The 12245-nt window shown below is 41.8% G+C and overlaps 1 protein-coding gene across 1 annotated transcript in view; it reads right to left on the bottom strand.

Annotated features, from left to right (window-relative positions):
- Positions 1–5564: 5564 nt before the first annotated feature.
- Positions 5565–12245, bottom strand: part of LOC139163077 (zinc finger protein 850-like) — a 249510-nt gene continuing 242829 nt past the window's right edge. The window contains exon 3 of the transcript XR_011558404.1: positions 5565–5613. The gene's annotated coding sequence lies outside the window, so the exon portion shown is untranslated. The remainder of the gene's footprint in view (positions 5614–12245) is intronic.

Raw genomic sequence — 12245 nt, 5'->3', positions numbered from 1 at the left:
ACCTCTACATAATTTGGTATCATAGACTGAATGGCCACCCCAGCCATTCCATGTAGATGTGAAAAGCAACAGGAACAGGCTTAAGCCAAATTTCAGGAGCAAGAACTGGCCTCTTGTACCCGTAGAACCACAACCAGTGATGGGCTCCTACGGGAAAGGTCAGGTATGCAGTACCGGTAGAAAAAGTTGGGTCAGGTATGCAGAACCAGAAGAAAATTTTTGATTTTTTTGTTCTTTTTTTCCCTTCTGTGCTCTGGGTATGTTTTTCCTATCACAGTAAATGAGATTGAATGTGTATAAATTTAGAAGAGCTCTCTCTCTGTGTGTGTAGATACACATACAGTTTATATAATAGATTCGCCCAGAGTCTACGGAGAGGGGCGGCATACAAATTTTAATAAATAAATGTATATTTTGGTGTGCTTGTGTGTAATATGTATGTTCACATATGGCATATATACGTAGAATTAAATAGTATATTTTGGATGTTCCGTAATAGTAAATAGATAGGGAAACTATTTCTTTGAGGCAAGGAGAACCTTAATCCTAATCCAACCCTTGACATGAGTGATGTCAAGATGGCCACCTTTAAGCCAGTCACATGACCTTTAAGCCGCCACCACCACCACCCCGGACGCATGATCATCAAGCCACTCCACCTGGTCACATGGCCTGCAAGCCACACCCACAAAATAAGCCACACCCACAGTGCGGTAGTAAAACAAATTGTAGCCCTTCACTGACAACGAGTCTACGGAGACGGGCGGCATACAAATCAAACCAAACAAACAAACAAATAAATAAATAAATTGCCTTCCATTTCCAGTCCTGAAAAGCTGGTCCAGAAGAATATCCCGGTCCATGGTATTGAAACCTGATGAGGGATCTAACAAGGACACCATGGTTTGTTTGTCTGTCTGTCTGTCTGTCTGTCTGTCTGTCTGTCTGTCTGTCTGTCTGTCTGTCTGTCTGTCTGTCTGTCTTATCTATCTATCTTATCTATCTTATCTATCTATCTATCCTATCTATCTATCTATCTATCTATCTATCTATCTATCTATCTATCTATCTATCTATCTATCTATCTATCTATTTAGATTTATATGCCGCCCCTCTCCGGAGACTCAGGGCAGCTCACAACACAAAACATGGTACAAATTTAATGATAAAAACAGTTTAAAACCCTTAATATAAAAAACACTTATACATCTCAGACAAACCTTGCGTAAAACGGAAACGGCCCGGGGGAATCAATTTCCCCATACCTGACAGCAGAGTTGGGTTTTAAGGAGTTTGCGAAAGGCAAGGAGGGTGGGGGCAGTCCTAATCTCTGGGGGGAGTTGATTCCAGAGGGTCGGGGCCACCACAGAGAAGGCTCTTCCCCTGGGTCCCGCCAGACGACATTGTTTCGTCGACGGGACCCGGAGAAGGCCAACTCTGTGGGACCTAACCGGTCGCTGGGATGGGTTGTATCCCGTTTATCTCGAACCCTCCATGAGAATTGCAACCAGTGCTGTTTTGGTGATGTGCCCAAGCTTGAACCCGGACTGAGAAGGGCCCAGTTGCCTTTCTCCTTCACAGCCCTTTCTCTGGGTAGCAAAGTCAGAAGTGCAAGAAGAGGTTGAGTTGAAGTCCCAGGCTGCCTCTTTAGCTGAACTTGAAAGAGATCTTAATCTGCAGCAATGCCTTGAACTGCTCAGCCAGAAAAACCTCTCATGATTTTATTATGCATTACAAATTGCTGTTGAAGGGATCAAGCCTGCCAGGATGCCAATTGTCCAGAAGGGATGGTAATTACTCTTCCGGCTCTCTCCTGAGCTTGGAAAGGAAATATAGGAATTTCTAAGTTTGTGACAGCGATTGGTGCCAGAATTTAAGGGTAGAGATTTAGGGGTAGTGATTTCTGACAGTCTCAAAGTGGGTGAGCAGTGTGGTTGGGTGGTAGGAAAAGCAAGTAGGATGCTTGGCTGCATAGCTAGAGGTATAACAAGCAGGAAGAGGGAGATTGTGATCCTCTTATATAGAGCACTGGTGAGACCACATTTGGAGTACTGTGTTCAGTTCTGGAGACCTCACCTACAAAAAGAAATTGACAAAATTGAATGGGTCCAAAGACAGGCCACAAGAATGGTGGAAGGTCTTAAGCATAAAACGTATCAGGAAAGACTTAATGAACTCAATCTGTATAGTCTGGAGGCAGAAGGAAAAGGGGGGACATGATTGAAACATTTAAATATGTTAAAGGGTCCAGGAGGGAAGTGTTTTTAATAGGAAAGTGAACACAAGAACAAGGGGACACAATCTGAAGTTAGTTGGGGGAAAGATCAAAAGCAACATGAGAAAATATTATTTTACTGAAAGAGTAGTAGATCCTTGGAAAAAACTTCCAGCAGACGTGGTTGGTAAATCCACAGTAACTGAATTTAAACATGCCTGGGATAAACATATATCCATCCTAAGATAAAATACAGGAAATAGTATAAGAGCAGACTAGATGGACCATGAGGTCTTTTTCTGCCGTCAGTCTTCTATGTTTCTATGTTTCTATTACCGCTGTCGTGCCAACTCCCTTCGCCTGGGTATATCTGGTGGAGCATTTGGTGTATAAGATACATCCAGTTTTTGACCCTCTTTTTGGGAGTAAAAAGGTACAAAAAATATGTTAAGTTTATCTTGGTCTCAGGATATGGTTCCAGAATTCCATGTCCTTGGTCTGATTGTCTACACCAAACCATTTGCTGGCTTCTTTGTGCATTGTCATTAGAAGATGTTCCCTTCTGGGATGACAGCCCTGTAGACCAATTTGATGTAGCATGTGGTTTATGATCTGAGTATTGACAGGCTGACGCCCTACCCCTTCAATCTCTGCAGCAATTCTGGCGGCACTCCCAGGAGTGCCCTCTTGGGGCACCTGGAAAAACAAGTTTTACTAATAACTAAAGACTTAAGTGCCAAAGCCCATTGCAACAACATCGCCAAGAAGGCTTTAAGAGTTGTCAATCTAATTCTACATAGCTTCTGCTCTGGCAATCTCACACTACTTACCAGAGCTTATAAAACTTTCGCCAGACCCATCCTAGAATACAGTTCATCTGTTTGGAACCCATATTGCATCTCGGACATTAACACCCTCGAAAATGTCCAGATACTTCACCAGAAGAGCTCTTCACTCCTCTACCCGTAACAGAACACCCTACTAGACTTACAATCCTGGATCTAGAAAGCTTAGAACTAAGATGCCTCAAACATGATCTAAGTATTGCCTACAAGATCATATGCTGCAACATCCTGCCTGTCAAAGACTACTTCAGCTTCAACCACAACAACACAAGAGCCCACAACAGATACAAGCTTAATATTAACCGCGCCAAACTTGACTGTAAAAAATACGACTTTAGTAATCAAGTTATCGAAGTGTGGAGTTCACTACCGGACTCTGTAATATCATCCCCTAACCCCCAACACTTTACCCCTAGACTATCCACGGTTGACCTCACCAAGTTCCTAAGAGGTCAATAAGGGGCGTACATAAGTGCACCAGAGCGCCTACCGTCCCCTGTCCTATAGTCTCTCCTATATCTCCTATATCTTCTCTTCTATACCTATACTTTTTCCTGATATTCTCTCATATTTATATTTTACTCCTTTATTTTCTCCTCTATTCCCCCTTTAATACATTCTACCTGATTATATCCGCTATAACCCTCATTGTGTATTGTTGTGTATTGGCCAAAACAGATAAATGAATAAAAATAAATGGAGCCTCGGGGAGAAAAGCTATCGACGAGCTCGTTGGGAGTTGAATAGGATTTAATGGCACTTAAGGAAGCACGGAACCAATGAGAACCGCTTCATGTTCTTCCGCCTTACTTGGCTAGATGGCGCTACAGAGAAACAGCACTTGATATAGCGGCAGCTGAGCTGTTCTAGACCAGGGGAAGAGGCGGAGATTGAAAAGGTTGAAACAACAGAGTAGCAAATTGCTAGAGCGGGTGTGCAGACGATGCGAAGGACAGAGTGACTTCCTTTTCCGAGTCACTGTCGGGAGGACGTTTGCGTGAACGGAGCTCTTTATGGCGTTTCAAGTGTTGAAGCGGCTCCCGGGAGGTGAGTGGAGGGAAGGTCTGAGGAGAACCCTGGAGCAAGTCGGGGCCTTTGTCTCCCTCCACGGTGTATGAAGCAGAGGAAACAGCGAGGCTGAACCGTGTTGGCTCCTGCTACATATTCTTTCTCTCCCCAAATGTTTTGTAATTCTTATGCTCAGTGATTTAAAACAGCTGTTTGTGATTTTCTGGGAGTTTGGGGTGATTTTTTAAAAAAAATCTCCTTTTTAACAGCTCATTTGCCTCGCCCTTCACCTAACACTTCATTCCTTGTAATGTTATTGACATGTCGTTTTCCTGGCGAGCAAGGAATTTCGTGAGCGGATGCTTTCAATGTTGCATAGGATTTGGCCACCATTTCTTCTATTAATGTCACTACTTCTCCAAAACCGGATCAAAAAAAAATTGAGTGAATGTACTCTGTGGCATTTTGAACATTGAAATACACATAACTGTTTACCAGAACAAATTCTTACTTGTGTATTTCTATGTTAATAGACATGCATATGTGTGTCATTTACTACCATTCTTTTTACAAGGCTCTCAAACATTTCTTTGAAAAGTTTAAATTTAATTAAAAAATTAAAGTTTTAGTTTAATTTACCAAATAGAGGCAGCTTCTTTTCGAGCTCCCTTTTCCTAGATCTTGCTGTCTCACTCACTTTAATGGAGATTTCTGTGCTATACAGAAGCAGATGGTATTTAATAGACTTACAAACCAGTCTAGGCTAGGCTTGGAGCCACTGGTGTACTGGTGCTTCCATGTCCCAAATCCTTGTGAGCCAAGGGAAATAAAATTTGAGTGAATGCATTTTTGCATTTTGGAGAGATTTTGAGGGTGATTGAGAGCGAACTACTAAGGCACAGGGCACTTTAGATCAGTTTTCTACCAATTACTGCCCTCCAAATGTTTTTTTGGAAGCTACCTGGGAATATTTAATGCTGGAACTCCTTTGGAAATTGCAAAGGCTTCTCAGAGGAATTCTGCCTTCTAGTGAGATTTAGGCCCTGCAAAAATGCAGCTGGAAAAATAATATCTTCTATCTACTGTGCTTCCTGGAAAATAAGACTGGGTCTGGAAGGTTTGGTAGGGAAGGTTTGCCTATTTGCCGATGACTCTAAAGTGTGCAATAGGGTTGATATTCCTGGAGGCGTCTGTAATATGGTAAATGATTTAGCTTTACTAGATAAATGGTCAAAGCAATGGAAACTGCAGTTTAATGTTTCCAAATGTAAAATAATGCACTTGGGGAAAAGGAATCCTCAATCTGAGTATTGTATTGGCAGTTCTGTGTTAGCAAATACTTCAGAAGAGAAGGATTTAGGGGTAGTGATTTCTGACAGTCTCAAAATGGGTGAGCAGTGCAGTCAGGCGGTAGGGAAAGCAAGTTGGATGCTTGGCTGCATAGCTAGAGGTATAACAAGCAGGGAGAGGGAGATTGTGATCCCGCTGTATAGAGCGCTGGTGAGACCCCATTTGGAATACTGTGTTCAGTTCTGGAGACCTCACCTACAAAAAGATATTGACAAAATTGAACGGGTCCAAAGACGGGCTACAAGAATGGTGGAAGGTCTTAAGCATAAAACTTATCAGGAAAGACTTAATGAACTCAATCTGTATAGTCTGGAGGACAGAAGGAAAAGGGGGGACATGATCGAAACATTTAAATATATTAAAGGGTTAAATAAGGTCCAGGAGGGAAGTGTTTTTAATAGGAAAGTGAACACAAGAACAAGGGGACACAATCTGAAGTTAGTTGGGGGAAAGATCAAAAGCAACATGAGAAAAATATTATTTTACTGAAAGAGTAGTAGATCCTTGGAACAAACTTCCAGCAGACGTGGTAGATAAATCCACAGTAACTGAATTTAAACATGCCTGGGATAATCCATCCTAAGATAAAATGCAGAAAATAGTATAAAGGCAGACTAGATGGACCATGAGGTCTTTTTCTGCCGTCAGACTTCTATGTTTCTATATCTTTATTAATTTTTGTTACAATAAATGCATTAGGGCTTCCCCCCCCCCCCCCGCCCCCCCACAAAAGGAGCTGTGTAGTGCATCCAGAGGACTGGTGCCACCACCATGATGGTGGCAGGGTTGTCACCATTAAAAATTAAAAACATTACATGAAGCCCACACACTACTAGCCCCTTTCTGTGTTGGCCATGCCCACACCCACTTTCAGGACTGAAGATCTTACCTGTGGCTTATTTATGGGATAAGACTTATATTAGGCACAAACTAGGGCTTATTTTTCTGGTTGGGTCTCGCTGTCTGGGAAACATAGTAGATGTCCTGCATGTAATATTTATTCTGCACACATTCAGCTGAAATGGAGGTTCGGAGGTGGGGATCCAATGCACTGATCTTCTGCAGGCCTTGCTCTGCAAGTTGCAGGCCGAATTGGAGCTCTTGAGGGGCAGGTACCCCTTAAAATGTAAAAATTCTTCTTCATTTCTCAGCAGATAAGTGACAAAGGAGAGAATAACGAGAACAAAGTTTCGAGCTGGAAAATATATCTGGAGCGGAAGCAAACATTACTGAAGAAGTCAAGGAGGATAACATCAGAATAAAGAGAAAAAGTGCAAATAGCTGGAAGTTAGTTGAAAGGAAAAGTTCCTTGGACAACCAAAATGGTGAGACACAATCTAGTGATACACAAGATAACTCACACAGGAGAAAAACCTTATGAGTGTCCAGTTTGTGGGAAAAGTTTCAGTACCGATGCCAACCTCAAAATATTCAGTCAATCTCAAAATGGGTGAACAGCGCGGTCAGGTAGTAGGGAAAGCAAGTAGAATGTTTGGCTGAGATATAGCAAGTAGGAAGAGGGAGATTGTGAACCCGCTTTACAGAGCGCTGGTGTGACCACATTTGGAATACTCTGTTCAGTTCAGGAGACCTCACCTACAAAAAGATGTGGATAAAATTGAACAGGTCCAAAGATGGGCTACAAGAATGGTGGAAGGTCTTAAGTATAAAACGTATCAGGAAAGACTTAAGGAACTCAATCTGTATAGTTTGGAGGACAGAAGGGAAAGGGGGGTATGATCAAAACATTTAATATGTTAAATAAGGTTCAGAAGGGAAGTGTTTTTAATAGGAAGTGAACTCAAGAACAAGGGGGGACAATCTGAGGTTAGTGGGTGAAATATCAGAAGAAATGTGAGAAAATATTATTTTACTGAAAGAGTAGTTGATGCTTGGAACAAACTTCCAGCAGACATTGGTATATCCACATTAACTGAATTTAAACATGCCTGGGATAAACATATATCCATCCTAAGATAAAATACAGAAAAGGGTATAAGGGCAGACTAGATGGACTATAAGGTCTTTTTTAACCTGGTGCCACACTAGGGGACTCACACAGGAGAGAAACCATATAAGTGTTATGATTGTGAGAAATGTTTCTCTTCAAATTCTTAGCTGGAGCCAGAGAACTCACACAGGAGAGAAATCATGAGTGTCGGGTTTGTGGGGAAAAATTCAGTAATAATGACAACCTGGTGAAAAATCAGAGGACTTACACAAGAGAGAAACCATATAAGTGTTGTGATTGTGGGAAATTTTTCTCTCAGAATTCTAGCCTGGTGATACATCAGAAGACTCACACGGGAGAGAAACCATATGAATGTCCAGATTGTGGCAAAACTTTCAGTAAAAATCACATCCTGGAGCAGCACCAGAGGACTCACACGGGAGAGAAACCATATGAGTGTTGTGATTGTGGGAAATGTTTCTCTCAGAAGTCTAACCTAGTGACACACCAGAGGACTCACACGGGAGAGAAACCATATAAGTGTTATGATTGTGGGAAATGTTTCTCTGTGAATGCTAGCCTGGTGATACATCAGAGGACTCACACAGGAGAGAAACCATACGTATGTCCAGATTGTGGGGAATGTTTCATTCGCTACACTTACCTGATGACACACCAGAGAATTCATACAGGATATAACCCATTTGAGTGTTATGATTGTGGGAAAAATTTCACAGATAATTCCAACCTAGTGATACATCAGAGGACACACACAGGAGAGAAACCATACAAGTGTCCCGATTGTGACAAATGTTTCAGTCTGAATTCCCACCTGGTGATACATCACAGGACTCACACAGGCGAGAAACCATATGAGTGTCTAGATTGTGGGAAACGTTTCAGTCAGAATTCACACCTGGTGAGTCACCAGAGGACTCACACAGGAGAGAGACCATATGAGTGTCCAGATTGTGGGAGACGTTTCAGTCATAATTCCCACCTGGTGAGACATTATAGGACTCACACAGGAGAGAAACCCTATGAGTGTTTTTATTGTGGGAAATGTTTCAAGGATAATTCCAACCTGGTGAATCACCAGAGGACTCATACAGGAGAGAAACCATATGAGTGTCCAGATTGTGGGAAAGATTTCAGTACTAAGTTTGGACTTATAAATCATGTAGGGATTTATCATGTAAAACAGAACATGTCCTGAAAATAAGGCCAAGGCTAATTTTTGGAATGCATATAAATATATATACACCCACTCATGAAAATAAGCACTACAAAGGGGTGGGTGTGGTCAGCATAGGAGGTAGCCCTTCCCTTCCCAGGTCAACTCAGGGCTTCTTGTCCCCTAAATTGGATCAGCTGAGTCGCTCCGTCTGCCATTCACAAAACAGTTGATTTGCAGGTGCCACTCAGGCCTCCGCATCCAGCAAGTGTCGCCGCTTTTGCAGCCAATTGTGCCTGCAAACGAAGCCGGAGGCCAAACAACGCACTCCACAAGATGCCCCCCTTAACTAACAGTGAGTCACAGCAGGCAATTCCGTCAATGGAACAGTAAATGAAGGCATGGAAGTTCATACACCTGGGATATTGGAAGAAGCCCCATGAGGAGATGCCATTGCTGGTGTGCAGGAAATCTCCCCCAACCTGCAAATCGCCCTTTCAAAGAGGAGTTTCACCAGGACAAAGAGGTGGCTAGAAGCAGTGTTTGTGTTGGGTTGGGCTTGAAGGGCTTGAAAACGTTGAGGGTTTTTTTTTCCTGCCTCTCATCCTGTTTTGAAGCTCAACACAGACTGAGAACAGGGTTGGAGGCAGAAAAACCCCTCCGCATTTTGAAACCATTTGCAAAAATATTTGTGTGTGAGAGAGAGATCACTAACCCCCTCACTCCTCCCAAGACAGCTACATCCTTCCACTAATCTTTTCTCCTCCGTTCTCCACTGCCAACTTCTGGGCACGAAAAGTAGATCAAAAAGTTCAATCCATTTGTAAAATTCTTTCCATATTTTATAATATTTTGAACCTTCTTGGTCTTTAAGCTCCATTGTCATCTTATCTGCTTATGCACAATCAAGAATCTTTTTAATCAAGCTTCTTTGGGATGGTGTTGTTTCCTGTTTCAAATATTGTGTAATATTTATCCTTATTGTTGTTGTTATATGTTGAATTAAATAGTAATGTTCTTTCTTCATTGGTTATTCCAAAATGCCAAGTAAAAATATTTCCGTTTCAATTCCAGCTTTTGCTGTATCATTTCTTCTATTCAAATTTTTAAATTTGGGGACAAGTCCACCACATGTGGAAATAAGTTCCAGTTTTATAAGGTCCAGGAGGGAAGTGTTTTTAATAGGAAAGTGAACACAAGAACAAGGGGACACAATCTGAAGTTAGTTGGGGGAAAGATCAAAAGCAACATGAGAAAATATTATTTTACTGAAAGAGTAGTAGATCCTTGGAACAAACTTCCAGCAGACGTGGTAGATAAATCCACAGTAACTGAATTTAAACATGCCTGGGATAAACATATATCCATCCTAAGATAAAATACAGAAAATAGTATAAGGGCAGACTAGATGGACCATGAGGTCTTTTTCTGCCGTCAGACTTCTATGTTTCTATGACAACATCTCCAACAATTTGGAGATGGCCTCTTGTAGCCACACTGGAATCGACCATGGAGGCAGAAGTAGAACCACAGTAATCAAGTGCCTTCCATTTCCAGTCCTGAAAAGTTGGTCCATCCGCTTGATGGTATTAAAACCTGATGAGGGATCTAACAAGGACACCATGGTTGTATCCCGTTTATCTTGAACCCTCCATGAGAATTGCAACCAGTGCTGTTTTGGTGATGTGCCCAAGCTTGAGCCCAGACTGAGAAGCACCCAGTTGCCTTTCTCCTTCACAGCCCTTTCTCTGGGTGGCAAAGTCAGAGGTTGAGTTGATGTTCCAGGCTGAATCTTCACCTGCAGCAATGCCTTGAACTGCTCAGCCATGAAAACCTCTCATGATTTTATTATGCATTACAAACTGCTGTGGAAGGGAGCAAGCCTGCCAGGATGCCAATTGTCCAGAAGGGGGGTAATTACTCTTCCAACTCACTCCTGAGCTTGGAAAGAAATGTGAGTATTTCTTGGTTTGTGACAGCGATTGGTGCCAGAATTTCCATTGCTATACAATGAGGTTATAAAAAGTGACCTCAGGTGACCACATTGCTTGGTGAGGGAAATCCTGGCAGTTCCAGTGGCCATGGGTATTCCAACACCCCATGGGTAATTAAGTGAAAACTTCTACCTTGTTTCAGGATGCCCCACATATGGGCACATATTATCTTTACCCTCAGCTTCTTTAACCAGACAGTGGTTGTTTTGGAGGTGTGTTTATTTTATTTATTTATTTATTGGATTTGTATGCCGCCCCTCTCCATGGATTCGGGGCGGCTCACAACAAACATAGAATACATAATAAAACAATTTTTTTAAATAAGAAATTTATTTTTAACAAATATACAATGAATACATAAGAAACAGATAATTACAATTGACAATTAAAACATGGCAAATTACATAAGCAATAATCGTGTGCTTTGACAATAAGCCAAGATATAAAGACAAAACAATGAACATACAAACCTACAAAGGAAAGAAAGAAAAAAAGGGAAGAAGAAGAAAAAAGACAATTTGATCCAATTAATTATAGTTAAAACACTTTTTAAAAGATCCTAAGAACTTAAAAACATTCAATTTATCATTCACTCAATAGGTCACTCTAAACACATTCGTTGGTCGGAGAGGGGAGATCTAATGGCCCCAGGCTTGGCTGCAAAGATGAGTTTTCAAACTTTTTCAGAAAGCAAGGAGGGTGGGGCAGTGCAAATCTCTGGGGGGAGCTGGTTCCAAGGGCCGGGCCCCCCACAGAGAAGGTTCTTCCCCTAGGCCCCGCCAACCGGCATTGTCTAGCTGACGGGACCCTAAGACGACTCTGTGGGACCTCACCACACGCTGGGATTTGTGTGGCAGAAGGCGGTCTTGGAGATAATCTGGTCCTTGAAGTTATGTTGGAATACTGCCCTGTAGCCCAGTCTCTGAAGGTATCATGCTGTGCTTCAGTATGTCAGTACATGTTGGCATTCATGGTTCCCTCAATGAACTGTAGCTATGACATTGCCACCACCATGCTTGACTGTAAGCAATAACAAGTCTTTTTACTCCTCACCTGATTGTGGCTACACATGCTTGACACCCTCTAAACCAAATACTGTACTTTTTGGAGTATAAAACACTCTTGAATATAACACCCACCTTAATTTGGGGGCAGGAAAACAAGAAAAAAAGAATTCTGCCTCTGTCTACCAGCATCAGGATTAATGGGGTCCTCATTTCCACTTAGATTTTGATAAGGAGCAGCACAGATTTTTTTTAAATGAATTTTGCTTTCTAAGATTACAGAAATGTGAAATGAATAAGAAATTACAAGTAGTCATACATGGTTGCATAACCTTCTGTGTTTTCGTATTATTAATAAAATATAAGCTAAATCTCAGGTTCCTGCGATGGAAGTGGTCAGTTTACTTGTATAAGGTGACTAACTAAATTTCCCAAGAAAAGCCTCCTCAGGAAATACTAGGAAAACATAGAAGAATATTGAGATTTCTTTAAAGCACATCCGCTTCAAATCTTTAATCAGTCTTTCGGTTTTATTCATCTATTGATATTTGGTTTCTGCAGAAATTGGGATGGAATTTAACTGGAGTGGGTGAGGTGGGGTATGATTTTCATGGGGGCAGAAGACAGACTTGGCTCCATTCCCAAAACGCCCTGATCTTCTTACCTATAGCCTTAGGCATTGAAAGCCAGCCTTTCTCACAGCA

This window comes from Erythrolamprus reginae, chromosome 2 (genome assembly GCF_031021105.1).
Source record: "Erythrolamprus reginae isolate rEryReg1 chromosome 2, rEryReg1.hap1, whole genome shotgun sequence".
NCBI lineage: Eukaryota > Metazoa > Chordata > Lepidosauria > Squamata > Dipsadidae > Erythrolamprus > Erythrolamprus reginae.
Note: the sequence above shows the minus strand (reverse complement) of the source record. Positions and strands in the feature narration are given on the sequence as shown.